At 38.0% G+C, this 27,943-nt stretch overlaps 1 protein-coding gene and 1 pseudogene across 1 annotated transcript in view; both read right to left on the bottom strand.

Annotated features, from left to right (window-relative positions):
* CHSY3 (chondroitin sulfate synthase 3) overlaps positions 1 to 27,943 on the bottom strand; it is a 295,973-nt gene that overhangs the window by 213,588 nt on the left and 54,442 nt on the right. The gene's annotated exons all lie outside the window — the stretch shown is intronic.
* LOC112815215 (U2 spliceosomal RNA) lies at positions 4,231 to 4,445 on the bottom strand (annotated as a pseudogene).

The raw sequence follows: 27,943 nt of genomic DNA, 5'->3' as shown, positions 1-27,943 counted from the left end.
TAAATGAAGTTAATGTCCAATTTATAGCATTGTAAACTCCTACATAAGTAATTAACATATTTACTTTCTAGAAAGACAAAGTTGTGTTGAAATGGAAAACAAGCACAACAGAAACTGACAAAGAAAAAGGGCTGAGGACATCTGGTAAAAGAAACTTTAGATGGATTTTTTTTCAATATTGTTTTTTATAATCCCTATTTAGAAATCTACCCCTGCTTTATTTTTTTCCCCTGAAATAAGTTATTTGCTTTGATATATAATGGTAATACTGAACAAGTGAAAATCAAGGAAATGACTTAATATTTCCATGTATGTTGTTAAAAATAATTAAATTAAAATTCAAGAACAGATAATCTCATCATTAATCTTTTGTCACTGGTATGGTCATAATAAAATGACATTTTTAATCTTTGATTTTCTTCCAAAGTGAAAGAATACTTAACTTCTTTAAGGAAAATACTGACCACTGAAAGGTTGACACCTGGTTACACGCTGTTCATTGTATTCATTTTTTAAAATTTGATGAATCATCAGCATATTTTACTTATTGTTTGCCTACATTGTTAAAACTATCTTACACATAACTTAAACTACCTTTAGATATTAGACAAATGTACCTTAAATTAACTTATTAATAAAATTAATAAAATATCTTGATAACTTAAGAAAGATACATTTTATGCACAAAGGATGGCTTTGTTTTGAGGGACTAGAACAGCGAGCAGCAAGAATTCACAAGGTAGTTAGTCCCAAGTAGTTGGTGCCCAAATAAAGCACCGTCCTTAAAAGCTTGCTTAACTCTATCATTTTGCTGCTAATCAGTAGTTGAACATATAACTTACCCTTGAAATTACTTCCTTTGGATTCATTTTGTCCTTGGGGGCCAGGGTGGTAAGGAAAAGTCTGTGATCTTTGGGCAAAGAGACTGAAGCTTGGAATGAGACAATACAATTTCCTGCATGACTTTTGGAATGTCACTTTACATAAAATTATCTGAGTTTTGGCTTTACTTGGGTTTTTGTCATATAGTTCTTCCACAGATCAGAGGTGTTATATATAATATACCTAGCATGCAATTTCTTGCATAATAGCTACTCAGTTAAATGACACGAATGAAAATATTAGACTATTACCTGAAACAAAAAAAGGAAAACTAAAATAAACAAGAATGTCTCTTATATACTGTAACATCTTATATCTAGCTTATCTGTAACTAGCTTATCTATATCTATTTAATAAGAAAGTTGTTTTCTCTTAGAAAATGCAAGCAAAAATTTTTCTTTAAAGAACAAGTTTTTAGACATTTTTTATGAGCTGCTCAAGTGACTTACCGCTAGTCAGAGACTGTCACAAGAAAAACAATGTGATTTATGTAGCTCCTCTTTCTAACAAATCTTTTTCAAGTTATTAGAGAGTTTTCTTCATCATGAGGTAAAAATGCCATAGAAGAAAGGTGCTAAGAGAAATCATTATATACAGGGGGCGGAGCAAGATGGCAGAGGAGTAGGAGACCTGGATTTTGTCTGGTCTCAGGAATTCAGCTGGATAGGGATCGAACCATTCTGAACACCTACGAACTCAACAGGAGATCGACGAAAAGAATAGAAACAACTCTCTGAACAGAAAAGCGACCACTTTCGGAAGGTAGGACGTGTGGAGAAGTGGATCAGAGACGATATTTGGGAGGATAGACGGCGGGGGAGGGGGCCTCGGTCGGCCGCTTCTGGCAAGTGATTGAGCCGCGGAGCACAAAATCAGAACTTTTAGAAGTCGGCTCCGCTGAGGGACGTCGCTCCAGTGGCTAAGCGGGAGGTGGAACCCTCGCGGGACAGTGTGGTCTCAGGACCCTCAGGGTCACAGACCGGGGATGCCTGAGTGCGGCAGAGCTCCCAGGTATCGGAGCAGGGAAGCTGGCTGCAGAGATGGAGCCGAGGTGCAGGCTGTCAGCTCAGGGTTGCCATAAACCGTGATCCGCGGCACAGTCGGGCCACCGCTCCTCCAGCAGGGACCCAACAAGCAGCAGAGCCGTGGAGACTCCCCTTCCTCCCCCGGGAGGAGCGGCGCGGGAGCACACCGCAGGGATCTGCTGGGTTTGGAGACTCCACACCGCGTGGGGTGCCAGAGACAGAAACACTGGGTCACAGGCCAGGTGAGCATGGAGTGCGGCCGGACACCGGGGAGATGGGAGTGACTGACTGCTTTTCTCTGGGGTCGCAATGAGGAGCGGGGCCCCGAGTTCTCGGCTCCTCCAGGTTGCAGATTGGGAGGCCGTCATTTTCACACGCATCCTCCAAAGCTGTACGGAAAGCTTGCAGGGAACAAAAGCTCCCGAGAGCAAACACGAGCAGATAACTTAGCCCCGAATGACAAGGGCGGGGCAATTCCGCCTCCGGCAAAGACATTTGGGAATGAGGGCAAAAGGCCCCTCCCCCAGATGATCAGCAAGAACAGCCAGCCAAGACCAAGTTTACCGATCAAGGAGAAAGGCAGAACTCCAGTGCTAGCGGAATACTGCACATACAATTCATGACTTTTTTACCATGATTCTTTAGTCTTTCAAAGTTAATTTTTTTTAACTGTCTTTTTTTTTTAATTTTTCTTTTTCCCTTTTTCAACCAACATCTTATCAATCTTTTTGAAAAAAACATTTTTATTTTTCATTTTGAGAGTCATATTCTATCCCTTCATAGGAGTTACCCTGATTTTTGGCATATATAGATATATATATAAGTTGCTCTCTCCTTAAAATTTTGAGATACACTTTCTTATAACAGATCAAAATATACCCTAAATCTCTAGTGTATGGCTTTGTTCTAGTCTCCTGCGTGATCACATTCTCTGCCCTTTTTCTTTCTTTTTTTTTTAATCCTCTTCTTTTTTCAAACAACTTATCAATTCCTTTTATAAAATTTTTTATAATTTTCATCTTTACAGTTATATTCCATCTCTTCATCGTATCAACTCTTATTTTGTACATATGTAAGTCTTTCTTTCTTTAAAACTTTGGGAGGCACTGTCTTCTAACAGACAAAAATACACCGAAAATCTAGTGTCTGCCACTGATCTATGAACAAGCCTGATCATATTTGATCATATTGTTTTTTTTTTTGTTTGTTCTGTTTTTGTTTGTTTTTATCTTTTACTTTTTTTTTCCTCTTTCTTTTTTCTTTCTTTTCCCCTGGTTTCAGGTCTTTTCTGATTTCTTTAGAGTATATTTTCTGAGGACATTGTTACCCTGTTAGAATTTTGTTCTCACATTCATCTATTCTCCTCTGGACAAAATGACAAGACAGAAAAAAATCACCTCAACAAAAAGAACAAGAGGTAGTACCGTCTGCCAGGGACCTACTCAATACGGACATTAGTACGATGTCGGACCTAGAGTTCAGAATCATGCTTTTAAAGATACTGGCTGGGCTTGAAAAAAGCATGGAAGTTATTAGAGAAACCCCTTCTGGAAAAATAAAAGAACTAAAATCTAACCAAGTAGAAATCAAAAAGGCTATTAATGAGGTGCAATAAAAAATGGGGGCACTAACTGTTAGGATAAATGAGGCATAGAGAGAATCAGCGATATAGAAGACCAAATGATGGAAAATAAAGAAGCTGAGAAAAAGAGAGATAAACAACTCCTGGATCACGAGGGCAGAATTTGAGAGAAAGGCAACACCATAAGACGAAACATTAGAATAACTGGGATCCCAGAAGAAGAAGAAAGAGAGAGGGGGCAGAAGGTATATTGGAGCAAATTATAGCAGAGAACTTCCCTAATGTGGGGAAGGAAACAGGCATCAAAATCCAGGAGGCACAAAGAACCCCTCTCAAAATCAATAAAAATAGGTCAACACCCTGACATCTAATAGTAAAACTTACAAGTCTCAGAGACAAAGAGAAAATCCTGAAAGCAGCTCAGGAGAAGAGATATGTAACCTATAATGGTAGAAACATTAGATTGGCAACAGACCTAGCCACAGAGACCTGGCAGGCCAGAAAGGATTGGCATGGTATCTTCAGAGCACTAAATGAGAAAAATATGCAGCCAAGAATACTATATCCAGCTAGGCTCTCATTGAAAATAGAAGGAGAGAGAAAAAGCTTCCAGGACAAACAAAAATTAAAGGAATTTGCAAACACGAAACCAGCCCTACAAGAAATCTTGAAAGGGGTCCTCTAAGCAAAGAGAGAGCCTAAAAGCAGCATAGACCAGAAAGGAACACAGACAATATACAGTAACAGTCACCTTACAGGCAGTAAAATGGCACTAAATTCATATCTTTCAATAGTTACCCTGAATGTAAATGGGCTCAATGCCCCAATCAAAAGACACAGGCTATCAGATTGGATTAAAAAACAAGACCCATCGAAATGCTGTCTGCAAGAGACTCATTTTAAACTGATAAGAACAGATACTACACTTGATCTTAGCCAAAAGGCCGAGAAGCGATGCAAGAGACTCATTTTAGACCCAAAGTGAGGGGGTGGAAAACCATTTACCATGCTAATGGACACCAAAAGAAAGCTGGGGTGGCAATCCTTATATCAGACAAATTAGATTTTAAACCAAAGACTGTAATAAGAGATGAGGAAGGACACTATATCCTACTTAAAGTGTCTATCCAACAAGAAGATCTAACAATTGTAAATACCTATGCCCCTAACATGGGAGCAGCCAATTATATAAGGCAATTAATAACAAAAGCAAAGACAACATTGACAACAAGACAGTAATAGTGGGGGACTTTAACACCCCCCTGACTGAAATGGACAGATCATCTAAGCAAAAGATCAACAAGGAAATAAAGACTTTAAATGACACATTGGACCAAATGGACTTCACAGATAATATTGAGAACATTCCATCCCAAAGCAACGGAATACACATTCTTCTCTAGTGCCCATGGAACATTCTCCAGAACTGATCACATCCTAGGTCACAAATCAGGTCTCAACCGGTACCAAAAGACTGGGATCATTCCCTGCGTATTTTCAGACCACAATGCTTTGAAACTAGAACTCAATCACAAGAGGAAAGTCGGAAAGAACTCAAATACATGGAGGCTAAAGAGCATCCTACTAAAGAATGAATGGATCAACTAGGAAATTAAGGAAGAATTAGAAACATTCATGGAAACCAATGAAAATGAAAATACAACTGTTCAAAATCTTTGGGATGCAGCAAAGGCAGTCCTAAGAAGAAAGTATATAGCTATACAGGCCTTTGTCAAGAAACAAGAAAGGTCTCAAATACACAACCTAACCCTACACCTAAAGGAGCTAGAGGAAAAACAACAAATAAAGCCTAAACCCAGCAGGAGAAGAGAAATAAGAAAGATCAGAGCAGAAATCAATGAAATAGAAACCAAAAGAACAGTAGAACAGATCAACGAAACTAGGAGCTGGTTCTTTGAAAGAATTAACAAGATTGATAAACCCCTGGCCAGACTTATCAAAAAGAAAAGAGAAATGACCCAAATCAACAAAATCATGAATGAAAGAGGAGAGGTCACAACCAACACCAAAGAAATACAGACAAGTATAAGAACATATTAGCAACTCTATGCTAGCAAATTAGATAACCTGGAAGAAATGGATGCATTCCTAGAGATGTATCAACTACCAAAATTGAACCAGGAAGAAATAGAAAACCTGAACAGACCTATAACAACTAAGGAGATTGAAGCAGTCATCAAAAATCTCCCAACAAACAAAAGCCCAGGGCCAGATGGCTTCCCAGGGGAATCCTACCAACATTTAAAGAAGAATTAATACCTATTCTTCTGAAACTGTTCCAAAAAATATAAATGGAAGGAAAACTCCCAAACTCATTTTATGAGGCCACCATTACCTTGATCCCAAAACCAGACAAAGACCCCATCAAAAAGGAGAATTACAGACCAATATCCTTGATGAACATGGATGCAAAAATTCTCACCAAAATACTAGCCAATAGGATCCAATAGTACATTAAAAGGATTATTCACCACGACCAAGTGGGATTTATCCCTGGGCTGCAAGGTTGGTTCAACATCCGCAAATCAATCAACGTGATACATTAATAAAAGAAAGAACAAGAACCATATGATCCTCTCAATAGATGCAGAAAAAGCATTTGACAAAGTACAGCATCCTTTCTTGATCAAACGTCTTCAGAGTATAGGGATAGACGGTACATTCCACCATATCATAAAAGCCATCTATGAAAAACCTACCGCAAGTATCATTCTCAATGGGGAAAAACTGAGCGCTTTCCCCCTGAAGTTAGGAACGCAGCAGGGATGTCCACTATCACCACTGCTATTCAACATAGTATTAGAAGTCCTAGCCACAGCAATCAGACCACAAAAAGAAATCAAAGGCATCTAAATCGGCCAAGAGGAACTCAAACTCTCACTCTTTGCAGATGATATGATACTTTATGTGGAAAATCCAAAAGACTCCACCCCAAAACTGTTAGAACTCATACAGGAATTCAGTAAAGTGGCAGGATATAAAATCAATGCACAGAAATCAGTGGCATTCCTATACACCAACAACAAGACAGAAGAGAGAGATATTAAGGAGTCGATCCCATTTACAATTGCACCCAAAACCACAAGATACCTAGGAATAAATCTAACCAAAGAGGCAAAGGATCTGTAGTCAGAAAACTATAAAATACTCATGAAAGAAAGTGAGGAAGACACAAAGAAATGGAAAAATGTTCCATGCTCATAAATTGGAAGAACAAATATTGTGAAGATGTCAATGCTACCTAGAGCAATCTACACATTCAATGCAATCCCCATCAAAATACCATCCACTTTTTTCAAAGACATAGAAAAATTATCCTAAAATTTGTATGGAACCAGAAAAGACCCCGAATAGCCAGAGGAATGTTGAAAAAGAAAAGCAAAGCTGGTGGCATTACAATACCAGACTTCCAGTTCTATTACAAAGTTGTCATCATCAAGACACTATGGTACTGGCACAAAAACAGACACATAGATCAATGGAACAGAATAGAGAGCCCAGAAATGGACCCTCAACTCTATGGTCAACTCATCTTTGACAAAGCAGGAAAGAATGTCCAATGGAAAAAAGACAGTCTCTTCAACAGATGGTGTTGGGAAAATTGGACAGCCAAATGCAGAAGAATGAAACTGGACCATTTCCTTACACCACACACAAAAATAGACTCCAAATGGTTGAAAGACCTAAACATGAGACAGGAGTCCATTAAAATCCTGAAGGAGAACACAGGCAGCAACCTCTTCCACCTCAGCCACAGTAACTTCTTCCTAGAAACATCGCCAAAGACAAGGGAAGCAAGGGCAAAAATGAACTATTTGGATTTCATCAAGATAAAAAGCTTTTGTACAGCAAAGGAAACAGTCAACAAAACCACAACTGACAGAATGGGAGAAGATATTTGCAAATGACATATCAGATAAAGGGATAGTATCTAAAATCTATAAAGAACTTATCAAACTCAACACCCAAAGAATAATCCAATCAAGAAATGGTCAGAAGACATGAACAGACATTTTTCCAAAAAGACGTCCAAATGGCCAATAGACACATGAGAAAGTGCTCAACGTTGCTCGGCATCAGGGAAATCCAAATCAAAACCTCAATGCGATACCACCTCTGACCACCCGTCAGAATGGCTAAAATTAACAAATCAGGAAACAACAGATGTTGGCGGGGATGTGGAGAAAGGGGAACCCTCCTACACTGTTGGTGGGAATGCAAGCTGGTGCAACCACTCTGGAAAACAGTATGGAGGTTCCTCAAAAAGTTCAAAATAGAGCTACCATATGATCCAGCAATTGCACTACTGGGTATTTACCCCAAAGATACAAATGTAGGGATCCGAAGGGGTACGTGCACCCCAATGTTTATAGCAGCAATGTCCACAATAGCCAAACTGTGGAAAGAGCAAGATGTCCATCGACAGATGAATGGATAAAGAAGATGTGGTATATATATATACAATGGAATATTATGCAGGCATCAAAAGGCATGAGATATTCCCATCTGCAACGATGTGGGTGGAAGTGGAGGGTGTTATTCTGAGTGAAATAAGTCAATCAGAGAAAGACATGTATCATATGACCTCACTGATATGAGGAATTCTTAATAACAAAGTGAGGGTTGCTGGAGTGGGGGTGGGGTGAGAGGGATGGGGTGGCTGGGCGATAGACATTGGGGAGGGTATGTGCTATGGTGAGCACTGTGAGTTGTGCAAGACTGTTGAATCACAGATCTGTACTTCTGAAACAAATAACGCAACATATTTTAAGAAAAAAGTAAAAGAAGAAGATAGCAGGAGAAGAAGAATGAAGGGGAGTAAGTCAGAGGGGGAGACGAGCCATGACAGATGATGGACTTTGAAAAACAAACTGAGGGTTCTAGAGGGGAGGAGGGTAGGGGGATGAGTTAGCCTGGTGATGAGTATTACAAAGGGCAAATTCTGCATGGAGCACTGGGTGTTATGCACAAACAATGAATCATGGAACACTACATCACAAACTAATGATGTAATATATGGTGATTAACATAACAATAAAAATTTAAAGAAAAAAAAAAGAAACCATTATATACATAGCTTGATAGCCCACCCTTAAAAAAGAAATCTACGTGTGATGTGTTTTTCTGTAGATGTAAATCTTTCAATCAGAAAGATCAAATATTATATATTGTTAAAAGTATATAATTGCAAAAAAGAGTAAGTTTCTCAGATATGTAACCTTTTATAATATTTGATTCAAGTATCTCCAAAAAATTCCCTGTGTTTTTAGGTGGACATTTGTTACAAACAAATATCTGAGATATTTCACTGGGATATAATACATGAAACCAGGACAGGAACGTTTATAGGGCTTAAGTCACTATACATGTGTTTATTTTACTTTTTATAATTTATAGCCTTCACTTATTTTTATTTTTTTAAGAAATTTTTTTTTTAAAGATTTTATTTATTCATCTGAGACACAGAAATACAGAGAGAGAGCATGAACAGGGAGAGAGGCAGAGGGAGAAGCAGGCTCCCCGCTGAGCCAGGAGCCCGATGTGGGGCTTGATCCCAGGACCTTGGGATCATGACCTGAGCCGAAGGCAGACGCTTAACCATCTGAGCCACCCAGGTGCCCCAAGCCTTCACTTATTTTTAATGTCTTCCCTAAAGTTCTTCTAATAGTTCAGAGGGAAAAATCATGCTCCGTGTTACAAAAGATGGAGCATGCCACCTTAAACATTTACAGTTTGTTTACTTTTGCATTATACTCTTACTTACAAAAGAGAATTATGTTTCAGAAATGAGCAAAACAATCCAAAATGATTTTTAAATATATTTAAGCCTAGTTAATGCAAATAATATATCCATATATACATGAATCATCTCATAGAAAATTCTGATTTCAAGTGATGGCCATACTTCTATAATAAGGGCAAAGGCCATGTATTCTGGAATCTGCCCCATTTCAGCAGGTAAGGAGCATGACTTTAATAGTGGTCACAGCTGAGCTAGTAACAGAACACAGATATGATCACCCAGTGTGCTGGCACCCAAATGTAATGTGCAAGAACCTGGAATGTTCATTGAATATGATACAGCTACTGAATGATGCTGACCATGAGAACACAACCTGAATCCACAGCAGGGAGGTAAGTTACAAAGGTATCACATCTGTTGATGGTAAAAGAAAAGGGTTCATTCAGCAACTCAAACCGGTGAAGGTACTCTGAGAAGCAGAGTGCCAGGCTTCTTCCTCAGGAATTTTCTGCCAATCAGGACAATTTCCAGTTTATAAAACACTGATTTTAGCTCCAAACTGTCTGATCACATCTTACTTCTTTGTGAGACCTTCGCTGCACATCTCCAGCAGCTGCTGGGGGTCCACAAAAGGGACATTTTCAAACCAATTATTTCACCAAGAAGAGCAAATAAAGCAGCTGGTATTCTTAAGCAAGATGAAACTCCAACCAGTTGTTTCATTTCTGACACAGTTCCCTTTGAGCGCACTCTTGCCCAAACCAAGGAAGTTAATATAATGGCTTCAGGTCTCAGCCAGTGAATTCAGCCTCTAAAAAGCCCCTAACTATGGATTGGCTTTAATAAGTGGCTAAGTAACCTCTAGGATGGAGAAAGAGATGGCCCTGGTGCCTATTAGGTAATGGACAAATATGTGATACATGTTGACTTAATAGATATCTGAAACACACAAGCTGCATTTAAGTAAAACTAAATATGAGGGCAAATGACATAGAAGAAATAACACTTGATCTATGAGGTTTCAGTCCTAACCAGCTACTGATACGTGACCCTGAAAAGGTACAAGACAGTCACTTGGCCTCTCTATTCAGCAGTGTCTGAACTTATAAAACAAAGGGCTTGGGCAAATCTTTCAGTTCAGATTATTCAACTGAGCCTACAGACATTTGAGGTTTGCTATGCAAATAGATATAGGTTGTGCCCCTAATTTCAATCAGAGAAGCTCTCATTTCTCTTTTTTTTTCCCCCCATACACTGAACACAGAATTAGGTCAGACCATCTGGGATTTGGAATACAACTCTGATTGCAGCCATTTACTAACATAGGCAAGTTACTTCAATTCTCCCATGCTTCAGACTCCTTGCATAAAGAGGAACATCATGGCATCTACCTGATAAACTATCTCCTTAAATCTATGCAACAACCCTATACAAAATACTTAGAACATGGACTTGCACATAAAACGAGCTGAAATCTCATGCAGTAACTATAATGTTATCATCATCATCATCACTGAAGAGAAATCTCACAAGAAAGATAGTTTAAAAGTAATTTCTTCATTACATTGATGCTTCACTATGCTGACCATATGGAAAGTTTCAGACGGAAATATTTCAAATACTCACAGAATGACATACTATAATGTATGGAAAAAATAATTTATTAAATTAAAAAAAACCACCAAATAATCAGATTAAAGAAAGCACTATTTAACATTTCTATTTGACCGTCTTAGGCAAAATTTCAAAAATTATTTTGTTACATATGAATAATTTTGTATTAAACTATTGTCTTACCATTAGAGATCATGACAGTCAGCTTATAATCAGTGCTTTGGTTACATTCTTTAACTTGCTACTTCCTTTACAAGTGAAGGGTCAAGGAGAAGTCATTTTGTTACATCATAAATTATGAAGTAATCATATTTAAGTAATAATTACATAGAGTTTGAAAATTAAAGTTCTCAGTAGATGCTACTCCTACTATATCAGAAACAACAAAAGCCACTGTCTTACTAGGTTTTAAACGTCATCACGCCTAATATGACTTCCCTACACTGCATTTTATGCCAATACCATATTTTCTAGCATCAATTATACATTTAGATCTTTTCTACAGAAAGAACAAAGGACGCTCTATGGTGGCCTGAAATCTGTAAGAGCTACTAGGATTCTTTCACTGTCTTCTGTGCTGCCCACCATGCCACCCATCGAAGGAACCCTGTGCTCAGCTTTCTGCTCTCAGCGCCACCCCTTAGAACCATACCAGGCACTTTCTCTAGAACTGTGGAAGTACACCACCTCCTCAATCAGACCTAACAGCTCTGAAGAATGTAAATACATAGGGGCCTTTGCTTCTGATTCTCAACCATGGTACTTACATTCTACCAGAGATAATTTAAAAGATTCTGGTGTTTTAAAATCCCAGTTTAAACATGAGCAACAGGAACTATATCAAAAGTACTAGAGTAGGGGTAAGCACAAACACATTTTAAGTATTTCAACTGGAATTACTATCTCTTGGACTGGCCCAATTCAGAGTCAGACCACAAAAGGGCCAGTCAGTTTCTCCTTCCTGTGGCGATAATCTGCACACCCAGACTGGCACATTCTATCCCTTATACATGATTTGCAAGGAGGACCAGACAGGAGGTCATAACCAGATCAGTGTAAAGGGCTTCAACAGCTCAAATACATCCTTTCCGATTAAGGACTACCAGAAAGAAGCTCTGTGCCAGAAAATCCCATTGATTCCAAAATACATTTGACGAAATTCTAATATTTCATATTCAGTTACTTGGAATAATAAGTTATTTTTACAACTATAAAAAATTCAGAGGTAATTAATCTATTAAGAATGAAGGGCAGATAGGAATTTGCCAAACAGACAAAATAAAAGCATTCCAGACAGAGGTTCTAGCATACAAAAAAATGATGGTGTTGTGAAATAGCATATCATTGTATGCGAAAACACAAGTAGTTTGGGTTTTAGAGGGAATAGGATAATTTTTATTGGAAATATAAGCAGGGGCAGACCTTGCTGTATAGTCTGGTTTTTGTCAGTAGGGAGACATTCAAAAACCCTAAGCATAAAAATGCCTTATCCAGAATGACATGTTTTAGAAAGATTACTGTAGAAGCCATCATTTGGAGAGGGGATGCACTGTGAGGGTGCAGCTCATCATTCTCCCAGGAAGGAAATGAGGCCTTTAATCAAAGCACTGCCTGCAAAAACTGAGCAAAGTAGATATTTACAAAATGACAATATGGACCACTAACAATTTCTAACAGAAATCATACCAAACAACAATGCGTAATAGAGAGAGGGAGGAAAAAAACAAACATTTTGAAATCCCAAAGAAACTCAGTTGCATCTGAAATTATCTTGAAAATTTAGCAACTATTCAAAAAGAAACATTTTATATTCATTAGAACAGGAACAAGAGTTTTACATTCAGAAAATAGGTAATCATAAAAGAATATAATTCAGAGAGATACATAAAGACACACAAAATTTGCTTTGTTCACTTTAATATGCAGTTAGAGGTAGCTAAGCTAGGACTATGATAGGGTTCTAGATCTTCTTGAAAATTCTTCATTAAGAACTATAATCCCATTAAAAGGAATAAAACAGGAATGAGCTCGTTTTGGGAAAACCTATGATCTTGCATATGATGTGCATCAACAATCAGGGCCTACAGGACTAAATTCTTGATAAGGCATCATTAGCGTAGGCAGGATCTACGGCACAAAGGTTTTATAAACACAACCGCTAAAGGATAACCAGCTCACAAGAGGGGAACTTAATGAAAGAGCCATCAAAAGGGAGAGAGAAGCAGGGAGCATCATGTGAGACAGTTAGAACCACCATGTGAACGCATGAGGCTCGTCATGAGAGGAGAAAGGAGGAGTGGCCCATCACAAGATCTGGTCAGGGGGCTAAAGGTCTTGTTAGAAGGGACAAGGCAGTGCAGGAGAGAAAAGTGCAAAGTAGGTAAGACAAGCCTACAAGACAGAGGTGACAGCCACGGGAAGACACAAGGCACAAAATTAAGACCCAAGCAACCAAAGCCTACGGGCAACAGAGAGCCAGCAAGCTGGCAATATCTAAGAATTGGACAATGGGAGAGGAATAAAAAGGAGAGTCTTCCTACTTATTTCTTGACTACGGTTGGCCTGATTTTGAGTGCACAAAGGATGGGGGAAGTATCTTTGAGGGTCCAAATGCAGGGCATTTTCCCATATTCATCCACACAAATAACACACAGACACAAACACACACACATGTCATATGCACTCTCACACACACTAAACTGCAGAAATAGGACAGTAGCTGCTTTCATGGTACAGACCTCCCAGAAGAGAGCTCCTGAAACAAACATGAAGAGTTTCACCTAGCAAAGAAGGGCTACTACCATCAAGAATTTTCAGTTATGAAAAAAATATCAGGATACCTCCTTCTATATATACCTTGCGAGGCTGCAAAGACTAAACTGGGCTTGTTCTACCACATCCTGGAATACTAGAAATAGAAAGTGGGAAGGGAAACATTCCAGGGACAGGGTTAGGTGTCCTCAAGTCATCCCCTCTCTCTTGCATGATTTTTCACCCTTTTATCTTTCTGGAACTCTGACGTCTGTTTAGATGCTGGGATTTTCTTATAATGTTTTGGTATTGGTATGGTTGGACCTACCAATAAATTCTTCATTTAAATGAAAAAACACTTCTTGTTGTTTTTTCCAAGTGAACATACATTAAAATACTAAATATAAATAAAACACATAAATATAGGAGCAATGACCCCTATGAAGAAAGGTCTAGTGTAGGAATTTGAATTTAAACCACGCTGTTGGGCAATGGCTGGTCAAAGGCCACTCCAAATGGAAAGGGGGATCAAAGGCACATATTAGTAGAATGCTATTCACTTCAGACACAGGAACTCTTCTCTGCACCCCCTAAACATCACTTACCTTTAGTGGTAATTCTTAAAGCTAAGTATTGTGTTAAACAAAAGGAAATATTATGGTGTAAATACTGTATATGGATTTTGTTGCTCAGATCATAAAAAGACTGGAAAAAGATGAAACTATATTAAATTATACATGCTTACAGATGGCACCCTGACAATGGCTTATTACAAGAAATCAGGAGTATCTGAGCCTTATTATCTAGTTAAAGGCAAAAACAAAAACAAAAGCACAGCCCATGATGACACTGTCAGAAAGACAATTAGACTGAATGGAACAATATGACAGTCCACGTGTTTGTGGTGATGATGTTATATGCACATTTTGTGTTCAATTAAGCTTTTAACAGATTTCAACAAGAGAGTTCTCATTTTAATTAGAATCAATTACCCTTTTGTGAATATACAAAATGTAAATATCAAACCAAGTATAAGTGCAAATTCTTTCATTGCAAATTCCTTACCACTAAAAATTCTATGCCTTTGGCCTTTTATCTCATAGGTGATTGACAGTGATATAAGCAGGTATTTCTGCTTCGAATTTCTCCCTTGTTCTCAAAGGTAGCATCTTTCCCCGCTGAAATACTCGGTATAGATGAATTAGTCTTAGTCTAATGAGCTTTCACCTTGAAAGAAGTTAAATAACCACAGTTGGTGGTCCCTAGAAATTAGAAAGCCTCACCTAGTAATTGGGTTTATTCACTGAACTGAAGAATGTTAAATGCCAGTTGTATCTGTAGTACCAGCTGGGTGCTGCAAAAACAAACAAACAAAATGAAGGTATGATGTGATCCCTTACCATAAGAGGTTTACAACCTATTTGAAAGTATAGTCACACACTGAGGATTGAGATGAATGAGCGTAAAGATGTTTAGGCAGCAAGGACATGTGAAACGATTTGGGCTAAAAGAGTTCTGGGAAGGGATGATTAATAGGGATGGGAACAGTTGAAAACGTCTTTGCCAGGGAAGTTGACTTGAGCCAGACATGAAATACGAGGAAGATCTGCCAAAGCAGCAAAAACACTCCATGCACAGAAAACCCTACAGCAAAGGATTAGTGTCAGTAACCACCAGGGTAAACTTAGGGAATCAGGAGGTAGATCACTGGCCTTTCGGAGTTGAGGGTTCAGAGTGGTAATCTAGAAACAGCCTGGAGTGTTTTTAAACTGAGAGACTGGTGATGTATTTTTAAAATTAATCTAAATAATTTAATTTACTCCATAGGTAGCAGGCAACATTGAAGTTCTTTTTGTTCAAATTACCTACTTTAATTCAGTTAAAATTCCAATCTGATTCATAAGGGAAAATCTGTGTCTTGCCAGAATGATTTACTCATTGTTGGTTAAACAAGGCACACGGAGAGTTGCTCTAGGGGAGGCAGCCCTTTCACGCTTTTGCATTAGCTAGAGAAGAAGAGGTGAGTAAAATAGTGTAGCTGAATTTCCACTAGCACCCAAGCATGTGCAGAAATTTACAGCTGCCAGCAACAGTCTCACTTTACAAAAATAAGGTCCTCAGGGATAGGTTTCATGCATAATTTTAGCCTATCCCCAATTCTCAGTTCAGCACCTCATCACTTCCTATAAATGTCTGTTGACTGACAAAATAGAAAACATAAACGACATTAATAATGTCTCTGCGTATTATTTTAAATTGCTGAAGTTATTTTCTAGAAGCAATGTGTGTGATACAGCAGAAAGAATTTGGGGGTGGAAGGCAGATAAACTTGACTCAGCAATTCTTAAGCAATATGGTTCAGACCAATAACTTTTGTAAGCCACAACTTTCCCGTTTGTAAAACAGACATAATACTAATTTGCAGAGTTGCTGTGAATACAGATATATCAAAAAGTTGCCTACCTCAGTGCCTGTAATATAATATAATAATAATTTAACCTACAGTGTTTGGTATTCTGATACCAGCCTTTCATTAGTCAATGATTGAAGATTTATAAAGCTAAAGGCAAAGCATGTGAAAATAAAATTAGGAACCAATGCCGTATTTTTATGATTTTTTTCCGTACCTTTATAACAGCATCTGTCTTAAAACAACTTACTATATTTGACTAATTAAACAATGTATTAAATATGTGCTTTCTCTGTAAAATGATGCCAAATCCGAAATGCACAGCCTCCTATCTTATTATTAAAATTAAAATACATGGAGAGCTACTTCCATCTTATTATAAATTAGAGAACAGAATAAGCTCAAAAACTATTCACTTTAAATCTCTTGAACCTGTTCAGCACATTCTCTTTGAATTCCCAGTACTCCATTTTCTTCTAAATGTATTTTTAAAGAGAACACCAAGAAATGAGTTAATATAGTTTACAAATACCTACTGCAATAAACCTTAATTTCCTAGCTTCATGGAAAAGAGCTGCCGTGACCTTATATTTATCTGGCATAGTAGAGATATTTATATTGATATTTAAAAACAATAATTTAGAGTTGCATATATCAACTCACTTCTCCCTCAATGTTGTCTATACATCACCAAGTTTAAATCACAGCGTGACTTCTGGCAGTCTGACTTTGCAGCCTAGAGTAGCTGGTGGCATTAGTAAACAAATTACATCCACAGATCATGTCCTTTTTATAAAACAGGAGAAAAAAATTAAAAGGAGAAAAAAGTTACACAAAGAAAATCACACCTATAGTTTCAACCAAGTCACAGAGAGCAATGTAAAGTACAGGATCTCAGAACAATGATACACGCCACAAAATGCTCCAACTTGACTAGTCCAATTCCACTCAAGTGGTTTAGGCAAATATAAAATTACTCTGAAGGTTTACCCATTCCCTGCTACTAATCAAATGTAAGCATTATTTCATGTTGGGAAACCATTTAAGATTTCTCTCTCTGTAAATATATTCAACCCAAGAGCATTTATTTTTTATCCCTTCATTCATCCATCCATCCTTCCATCCATCCATCCCTGAAGTCAAACAAATATACATACAGAGGACCTCCTATGTGGCAGTCATTCTGCTAGGCTCAGGTAATACAAGTGTTTATGAGACAAATATTGTCTCTGATCTCAAGTTGCTTACAGCCCAGTGGAAAAGACAGACAAGAAATGAATCAAGAGACAAACCAAACAATGACAATGATTACAAATCTTTCAGTCTTAAGAAAGAAGCAAACAAAAGGCTGAAGAGATCTGCACTACATAGAGCAGTTAAGAGTGATCTGAGGAGACTGCCTTCAGGTGGAAATCTAAAGGATGAGAAGGAGGCAGGTTTACAAAACTTGGGGGACCTCTTTATAGGTAGAGGTACAATGTGTGGTAAGAACCTTCAGGCAGGAAACAATGTGGAGTGTGCTGCAGAAACTGAAAAATGCAGCATTACCTTTTATTTTTTTTAAAGATTTTATTTATTTATTTGAGAGAGAGAATGAGATAGAGAGCACATGAGGGGGGGAGGGTCAGAGGGAGAAGCAGACTTCCTGCTGAGCAGGGAGCCCGATGCGGGACTCGATCCCGGGACTCCAGGATCATGACCTGAGCCGAACGCAGTCACTTAACCAACTGAGCCACCCAGGCGCCCCACAGCATTACCTTTTATTATTGAACAAATACATGCATAATTCTTCACTAGTCTTTGGTTTTAAGTTCTTTTCCCCCCCTTGATTCAACAGAAAGAACTGCCTTAATGAGTTAATTAAGGTGGAACATTTTGCTTGAGCTTATATTTTTGGCCGACCTTCAGCTACTGTAGAAATAGCACTTAGGAACACCTTACCAAAATGATTCCACCGCTGAATACAAGATAAAAGAATTAAAATAGGGAGGAGGATATATTTTCTACTCCAAAGAATCTTGCAAATCCATTTACATCATGCTTTGAAATTGCAGGTCCTTTGTGTAAAGAGAAATGAATTAAAATACTTCACGAGAAAGTTTCTATTCAGGCCTGACTTCAGTCAGAGGCAAAGAAAAATAACTGATAGTTTTCCTCACAGTATTTCAAATTGAATGTCTATAAAAAGCAAAAAAATGTGTTTAGTATGCAATCAGTATATGTAACGACTTAAGTACAATTACTGAATGCTTAGCTGAAGAAAATATGCATCATAAAATATGATTCATTTAGTTACATTAAGTAATGTTTAAGCTTTAAACATTAACGAGTAAATCATTACTTTGATAATGGAATTAGTATCAACTACTTTAAAATATAGTGGTATTTATATTGACTCCAGAAATCTGGTCCCAAACTTGTACCAATTTATTTAACCCTAGCTATGCCACCTCTTAACTTCATGTGTGTTCATGTCTGTGTTTGTGTGTGTATGTACAAAGCATATTTTTGAAGTATCATTTTATAAGAAAATAGAAAAGGACCTATCACAGCATCAATTCACTCCCAGTGACCCAAAGACACCTCTTTTGAAAGAAACAGTAATTCCATAAAATATATACCAACATTAATTTCACTATAATGTGATATCCACTAAGTACAAGCATTTTTCACAGAAATAAATTGCTCTTTACCCCAAATCTAGAAAGATAAATCTGTGGTTAAGAATTACCCATGGAGTGAGTTAAATGCAGATCCCCAGGCTCCACACTCCTAGAGATTCTGACTCAGTTTAGTCTGGAGCAGGGCAAGAAATCTGCATTAACAAATAACTCATATATGTCATATAAAGGTGAACTACTGGTGCCCTGAACTTTGGGGAACACTGCCCTGTATGGCCTGGAAAACCTCAGAAGAGTATTTAATATATATGTCCTATTTACTCCAGGATCTTATTGTCACATAATGCTTACCATTTAATAAAAATATACAGCCAAAATTGTTAGTTCTCATTAGCCTTCAATCTATCAACATGTGAGAAATACCTGTCATTTACAGACATAGTTACACTCAAACTCATGAAAATTAATGAGAAACTAACTGATCAGATCAGATGACTACACACTCCATTCACACCATGAGTGGGAGTGGAAAATCCTCTCTTCCCTACCTTGCTTTGCAAGTGTTGAGTTCCAAGTTCTGACCACTCATAAAAATGGCTTAATGCAGCACAACACATGTACACTCAGTACTCTATGTAAGTCTGCCAAATTATAGTAAGGCAGATAATTTAAATACTGGAAAGGACAGGAATTTTGCATACAAAAATCAGATGTAAGAGTTTGACTTTAAAAAGAAGCCAAACTTGAGAGCATGTGGTCAATATTTCAAAAGCATTAGCTACATGGATAAAACTGAAAACAGAGTTCAGGCAGAGTTTACTGAAAATTCATTTTAATCTATACTTACATGTGGGTTTATAAAAATATATTATGAGAAGATGTCACTCTAATACCAGTGAAAGCAGAATATAGACTTCCAGTATAGTCTGTATTTAACAAGACACAATCTACTTGTTGACCTCTTCACAGTAAGTGTGACAATTGCCTCTTCTTGTATCTTTATAGTAAGGGAGCATTTTATTTTACCTTCCAGTGGATTTCAGAAGAGCATGCCATCATAGTTTATAATGGAGGGGATAGGGGTTTGTTTGTAAAAACAGATCTGAAGCTTTTCGGGATTTATTCCTATTACATCAAATATGCTTTCTTGCCCCTTCAACCAAGCAGTAATGCAAACTCAAGAAAAATGACTTAGCAGTAAATTAAATTAAATGGGAAAAAAAAAAAACTCTAGACATTAATGTTGCCTCTAGATGTGGTCCTTTTAACACTCTTACTATGGCGGATTCTAAACACTTAGGCAAATGAATGCCTGTCAGATGAAGTGTATAATGCTTGAGGATACAGTCAGGTTTAAGCATGGTTTGCCTTTGAATGATCCCTTCCATTCACTCACCGTCTTCTGTATAATTAATAGCCACTCTCCCAAATCACATGCTAGTTAATGAGATGCAGATAAAGGCTTAAAGGTCTGTACTGCAATTCAGTCTTAATGAAAGTCAATATCCCTTTGCCAAGAAAGCCAAGATCACATTTGGCTTTCTCAGATAATTAGGAGGGTTTTTATGGAACCAAACAGTAGCAGTGACTGGTAAATATTAGACCCTTTAAAAAAATGCCATATTTAGCCAGAAAATGAACAGTTAGAAGTTATTTTTCAATTTCCATAGAAATAAATTTGTTTTATCCTCTTCAAAGGATATTTAAAAGTAAACAAGATACACATATATGTGCACATCTGTAACTTGTATTTCATCACCTACGATCATTTAAAAATAGTCTTCATTCACTCGATTCCTCTTGGATCAACTGTTAACTCTTTAGACTGGTGGAAAGGCCCTCCATTAAAGCATTCCTCCTTCCTTCGAACTCTTTCTCACCCTACATACATGTGGCTTGTGAAGTTTACCATACTGTCCTGTAAAACCAGTTCACTAGCATCCTTCTTAAAGAGATCCTTTTTAAGCTGCACCTTGTGCCCTAAAGTGTGCTCTGGATGTCCTCTCTACCAACATACATTATAAGACACATTTTCACTTGGAATTCCACTCAGGATGTGCTCTGTGCTCATTAATTCTACCTGAGCCAGATGTCTCAATGCTTGATTACAGTGCCCAGTACCCATCTTCTAGCTCTTTCCTGCAGCCAAATGTTATCCTATTGATGATGTTAAAAGACCCTTAGAAGCCAGGGCTACTTCTTCATCATCCCCGGGCCACTGGCAGCTGAGGCATGCAGCTTTGTGGCAATAAATGTGATTTTAATCAATCTCAGTAAATATAATTATCTGAAAAGAGGTAATATTTCCATTTTCCTCCCTTCTACTTTTAATCACAAGAATACCATACCCACATTGGAGAAAGAAAAATGAGAGGAATTCTAAGGGGGTAAAATCTAAATAAAACATCTATACAAAAAAAAAGCCTGTTTTTTTTTTTTTGGTTCATTTATCTTTTATTAACTGCTCAATACCTAAAACATAATCCCCAATTTTGAGAATTATTATAAATTGAATTTTAAAAATTATTGGCATGACAAATTTAAAGACTCTCTGAAGTTAAGTATTTTGAACAATTTGAACAAGGGATAATTGATAGTGAATTCTGTAATCGAAAAAAACCGGAATTAGTGACTCTAGTAGCGTCAGCTATTTATCTCCATATATACAGAAGGACCAATTTGTTACACACATGGAGATATACGGTGGGTCAGACTAACACCCAAACAATCACACCTTCAAATACATTTAAGTTAGATTTTGATGTTTCTCCAAACCCATGTATAGTTCAAGTTAACTTCAAATAACAACATATAGGGGGTACTTATGTGTGAAGCACATGAAAAGCAAGAAATCTATGAGAGGTATATTGTTTTTATTTTACAGATGAGGACACTGAAGGCAGTAGAGGAGTGAAGTCTGATTTTAAACATAAGGTCCTTTGATGATGAGTGTTTTTTCCATTACAACCCTGTCACTCTAAATGGTTATATAAATAGAAGATGGTCAGAATCACTCATTTATTACCTTCTTAAATTGCTTTCGACACAAGTAACACTAGACGTGTTGAGACCCTACACAAGGAGTCCTTTGACTTAAAGTATAAAATTACTTACAGTATGCCCAGTGTAAGACCAGCAACTTGGTCACCAGGAGAGAAAATAAAGTCAGGCATTTGGCTCCCTTATTGTTACTTCCGACTGCCTTTTTTTCCCTTTCCCTTTTCAAGGTAGAACTAAACACATTTCAAGAAAACTGATCCTCAGTTGTAGGTTAGAGTCTTTCCCTCAAGTAGCTGCTGGATAAAACTGGAAATTTTTAGGGACCTGAAAAACTCCCATTTAGTAGACTCCCTCCTTAATGTGCAGGCTCTGTCAAAATGACTTGATGGCTCTCTCTGGGGAGTCTTTCAGTTTTAGTTCCTCTAAAATGTACAAAGTCAAAACCAAAAATATTATTAAAATTGTGTTATTTTAATTAATATCTTATTATCCAGTTTAATGCTCCTAACAAGCCTATGATATGAGTCTTCTGATTGCCCCATGTTCAGATGAGCATACAGAAGTTCAAGTTCAACACAGGGTTATGAGGCAAGCAGGCTGGAGAGCCAGGACTCAAACTTTGTCAGTGCAGCAAGTTTTACAGAATGACCTACATGGTGAACTGCGCACTAAGGAATGAAATATTGACTACTGACATTCACCATACGTAAAATCCTCTGATGTACAAGGCACTCACTAGTTTGCAAACGTTATCCTATTGATCACGTTAAAAGACCAGGACCAAGGGCCACTCCTTTGTCCTCCCCAGGTCATCAATATGCACAGAATATAAGAAGTGTTAGTTAACCATGCCTCATCAAACAATTTTTAAAACAAGAATTTAAGCCACTGATCTTACTAAATGAAATGTTTTTCTACCAGCAAATGTTATAATAGGAAACAAAGTCTCTGGTGATTCAAAAAGAGACGTCTCTACAGTTCCTCTCTTAGAGCTGCAAAGAATAATTACTGAAGAAGAAAACATTTGGCACATGTGGAAAGACAATTACCGTTTATTAATTGGATGTTAGAATTAGTAACCTCCCTACTACTCCAGGTTTCTTTTTGAAACCTGTCAATTATCTTGTTTCGAAACAAGGTACGATGAAACCTTTTCATCAACTACTCTCGGAAGCACTATATTAAAATAAAGTGTGTTTAAATGGAACAACGGCAAGGCCCACTGCAGCACCAAAATAACCTATGAAAGCTAAAACCCAAGAGTCCACAAAACAAGGGCATATAATATTTCTTCAACTGTAAGTACTGTCAGGTAAAGCAAAATTTGATGAGCTCCATGTCAGACAAACTGTACCAAATAGATAGGATTTGGAAATCCTTCAATAAAATCAAAGAACATGTGATGGTGTCACAGAAATTCAAGTTGGCTGAGATGGACTGAATGTTTGTGTCCCCCCCCCCCACCAATTCTTATGTTGAAGCCTCAACTGAATGGTACTTGGGAGGTAAGAAGCGCCGTTTTAGGAACACACGTAGAAGGAGGCTGCCTACAGGCCAGGAATTCTTACCAACAACCGAAGTGACCTTCACTTTGATCTTGAACTTCAAGCCTCCCAAACTGTAAGAAATAAATTTCTACTGCTTAAGCCACCTGGTCTAAGGTATTTTGTTATGGCAGCAAGAATGGACGAAAATACTGGCTAGCAAAGTCTTTGGAATACATCCAGCCAAATTCTGCTGATTTGAAGATGGGAGATCTAACATATCTAAGAGGTAACATCATTTGCCCAAGGTCAAGTGGCAGCATTTATCATCAGTTGGCCTGAAAACCAAATTTCTGACACCCATTTCAGAGCTTTTCCTCTGAAATAATGTGCATCCACACGACTGCCCCAGTTCTTGTCTCTTACTCCTGAAATGCAAACTCCTCTTAAATCCGTAACACACATACCGAGAGATTTCAAATAATGTTAAATTTTAGAATAACAAAAAATTTAAGGAAAATGTCTTTTAAACAAATGTTTGCTAGCAGGTTAGAGGCATGGAGCGGTGCTGTCAGTTTCACCTATACAGTTCTGCTGGGCGAGCTCTGATTAGAAGTACGTAGTCCTGGTTAATAACTATCACAATACTGCAGACACCATGGACAAAGATAGGAGGGAATCTAATAGCCAATCACCCACAGAGGTGATAGAGAAGGTCCCGCTGTATTTTCTTGATGATCCCACTACCAAGTCATTCAGAAAGCCTCCACCGGCATCCAAGCTCACTCAAAGGAAAAGCAACAACTTTACAATGGATTCCAAGCCCACAAATGGTCTTCTCCCACCTCAGGATTTCATTGACCCCCACACTACTATTCTTAGCCTTGCTCACACCTCTTTTGCCTCACTGGGCTTCTTGTTAAGCCTGTGAGTTCACCAAGCATGCTGCCACCACAAAACCTATGCACTTTTCTGAGTAAAACATGCTTTCTTTAGATGTTCACAGGATCACTACCATATTCCCTTCAGATCTCTGTTTCCATGTTACCTGAGAGAGGGCTTTCTTGACTTTTCTTTATAGAGCTTGCCAGCACTTAACACAGAATAATTTGTTGGTTTGTTTTCTCTTTTTCTGAACTAAAATGTAAAATTCCAAGAGGGCTGGGATTTGTTTTTTTCATCTAGTAGAATCCCTAGCCACTAAAATTCTTCTTGACATATAATAAGCACTGAACAATTTGCATAAGTAAATTTAATATGCAAAACTTTTATTAATGCTCTTAATCTATTTATGAAAGTGTCACAATGAAAATAAGTGTTGGAAACAAGGACTTAGATCAGTTTGTGCTCTGGCTACAAAGGGGTTAGTTCAGAGTATGAGTATCCGAGCTGCCTTGAAGACCAGTTCATTCACTCATTCAAACGTTACATACTGAGTGCTAAGATAGAGCAAGAAACAAACAGATTTTTTAAAAATCTCCTGTCACGAGCTTACATTCTATGAATTGCCAAAAGAACAGTCACAATCCCAGTCACTTAAATCTTCAGTAAGATGAGAAGTATTACCTTTATCTAAAAAAACACAGTTGCAACATAAATAGTACCAAGAGAGGAGGCTCCTGGTATGTGTGGGGTCTGGTAACCTGACAGTTTCTAGTACCCATCAGCCATACTCCATGCACACACCATACACACACATACATGCACACACACACTCCTCTTACCACTGCATGGCCACCAGCACTGACCTTTATCGTTCAAACTGCAAGGAGAAAAATACTTAAAGGGTCCTGTCCTGATGGTCAAGTAAGAGGCTTATCTACAGCCCTTGATGCTCATTGTGTTTAGACTGCTAATTCTTATGACATATATAAAAATGTTTTTGTCATTTAAAACAATCACAGTTTAAATTGGTAGAAATGAAAGGCTGTAAACAATTCAACATATATTTTTTGGTGGCAGACTAAACATATTTCAAAAAAGATACATATTTGAATAATAGAAAACTCATGGTGGGGAAGAAAGATCAAGAATCTTTTGTGTTTTCGGTCACAGCTCTGAAAGTTAAAAAAATAAAATAAAATAAATGTTTACACTGTGAGCAGCTTCACAGCTCAATAGTTTGTACAGGGAGGAATAAAGACTCTTCATATTAATTTGAATTTTAAACACACCAGAATTACTAATAAGTTGTCTTATGTCAGTAATTAAGATTATCCCTGAAGTGATTAAGATTCCGTACATGCTATTTGCTATACACAGGGGGAACAAAACATACTGAATAGCTCAATCCTAGACTGCCAGCTATTAAACTAAGGAGAGTTCAAGACCATGCACTGTTTCTAGCTGAGAATCCCAAACAGAAAAGAAGCGCATAGTATTGGCAGGGATGGGTTGGGACCTACTGGAATCCTCCAAGCTACATTGGAGCTATGCCAGCCCCTAGCTTCCAGGAAAGTTATAATCACTGTCTTCTCTTTCCTAGAGCACTATCACCTTCTGCTACCTTGCCCTTCCCTAACCAGGCTAGAGATTGACTGATGGGACAGGAGAGGCTACGGAGGCACTACTGGGAATTCCACCTTACCCGAGGATACACCTCCTCTCCTATACAAATATACACATTCAGAGTCAAACCAGACCTGCAGTTAGTCACTCGAGGATCACATGGCCAGCAGGCACATCAGATTCTCTTCTTTGGAAACAACTGTCAACCCATATAGAAAGCCTAGCTCCCAAGGAAGGAGCAGAACCATTATCTCATTCCCATCCAGCTTTAGTTTTCGCTGTTGCCATGAGGTGGGCTTGATGTGGAAGTTTCCCACTAACTGGCACACACATTCTGAAAAGGGAGGATGGAGAAACTAAGCACCACTATGACTGAGACATTTCTCACAAGCAAATTACAGGATACACACCCACGCACGAGCTTACACACACACACACACACACACACACACACACACACACACAATCATTTCTTGGGGTTTTTTTCAACCTCATAAAGAAAAACAAAAAAAGCCCTGACATTATAAAGAACTCAAGATCAGCTGCACCAATACTGTAGAAGACAATGAAGATATGTATTTTCGGAGTCAGATGACATCAGAAACTTTCAAAGGATGATTAAGGGCAAGTAACACCACACAGGAGGTTGTAGACTCTGTTCAGTACGGCTCTGGGCTTCATCCCAAACACAACTAAAAATAGGTCGATGTAACTGCTAAATAGTGGGCTGCATTGTGAAAACCAGCTGAAAATGGATTCCTCAGTGTCATCTGCTAGTCATTTTCCCAGGACATCACACTTCACTAGTATGTTAATAGTACACACTCTGTCCAGAAGAGGGCTGAATTTTATACCAACCCCGTGAGGCAGAGGACAGGAATTAGACACTGCTGTTCACTCTGGGTTTGAAACTCAAGTGTCATGGTGAAGTTGTAACCTTTCTTTTAGCTTCCTTACCTACACAAAAAGAATTTGAAAAAACAGTGGTTGTGCCTACCTTAAGAAGTGAATTATCAACAAAAGTGGTTTGTAAAAAGTTTCATAAACCCTAAAATGCTACAGAGATGTAAAGTATTTATAGTAGCTACCATCCACTAATCTTGCCTCAGAAATAAAATAAGGTCCTATTTTTCTTTAGTAATCAATAGGATTCTAGCCCTAGGCTCAGTACAGAGATTATGTCTCTCCAACACATGATGATAATTTTGCTGGACTGATGATAAATATAGTCAATTCTGGTTATTCTGGCCTCACCATTGAAGCTGGAACCCTGTCAGCCACTCCAAGTTTTCTAGAAACCACCTTGAGGTTGATAGAACGTCAGCAACAGAAGAGTTAGCACAAACCTCACCAAAAACTGGACTCCAAAATGGCTACCAACACCCAAAATGGCTGCAACCTAGACCAACTCCATTAGAGTCAATATACCCTTCTAGATAATTTTGATAACTAGAAAACTCTTTCTGCTGCAGTTTTCATTTGAATGCAATCCTTGAAGACAGAATTATCCCATTGAGTTAACATAGCCAAAGTCCAGAGACCTGGTGTCACCATCAAAGAGGAGGAAGCAGGATTCTTTTGCTTGAACAGCAAAAGAAGGCTGGTGTGAATGGACAAGGAGATGAGCTGGGGTGGGGTGGGGGGGTGCTGCAAACACAGGCAGGTATCAGTCCATGCAGGATGTCATAGGCTACTGAAAGAAGTGTGGTTTTTATTTTGTTTATTATGGGATATGACTACAGAGTTTTGAGCAGAGGAGTGACAGGTCATATTTATAATCAGAAAGAATAAATACAACTTCAAATTGGAGAACAGTCTTGATGAATTAAGAGGCTTTCACAGTCTCTCTGGCAAAGGTCATGCTAGCCCACATGAGGGTGTTTAGAGGGGATTTGGAAAGGAGGAGGTTTACTGGAGACCTTTAGGGAGCAGTATCAATTAGATGTGGGGAGAAACTGAATTCAGAAAGTGAGAGAAGAGATCTCATGAATACTTCATGTTTCTGTGTGCAATTTCTTGGAGTGGTGCTATTTACTGAGATCAGAGGATCAGAAACAGGCGATGGTGATGAAGGTCATGCGTTCAAGCATGGAATAGTTGAATCTGAGTCATGACCGGAATGATTCTTTTGAGATGAAACAGTTGGTATGTGAAAGAGAAAGGAGTAATTGATCATAGAAATTTTCCAGGAGTTGGGAATACAGGATACAAAGCCCAGATGAAGGGGTGTGTATATTACAGGTAGGACCCCTCTTATGTAACTGAGGAAATATATATATATATATATACTATCAATATATAT

This window comes from Callorhinus ursinus, unplaced genomic scaffold (assembly GCF_003265705.2).
Source record: "Callorhinus ursinus isolate GAN/ISIS: 27379988/994484 unplaced genomic scaffold, GSC_fseal_2.0 scaffold30, whole genome shotgun sequence".
NCBI classification, from domain to species: Eukaryota; Metazoa; Chordata; class Mammalia; order Carnivora; family Otariidae; genus Callorhinus; species Callorhinus ursinus.
Note: the sequence above shows the minus strand (reverse complement) of the source record. Positions and strands in the feature narration are given on the sequence as shown.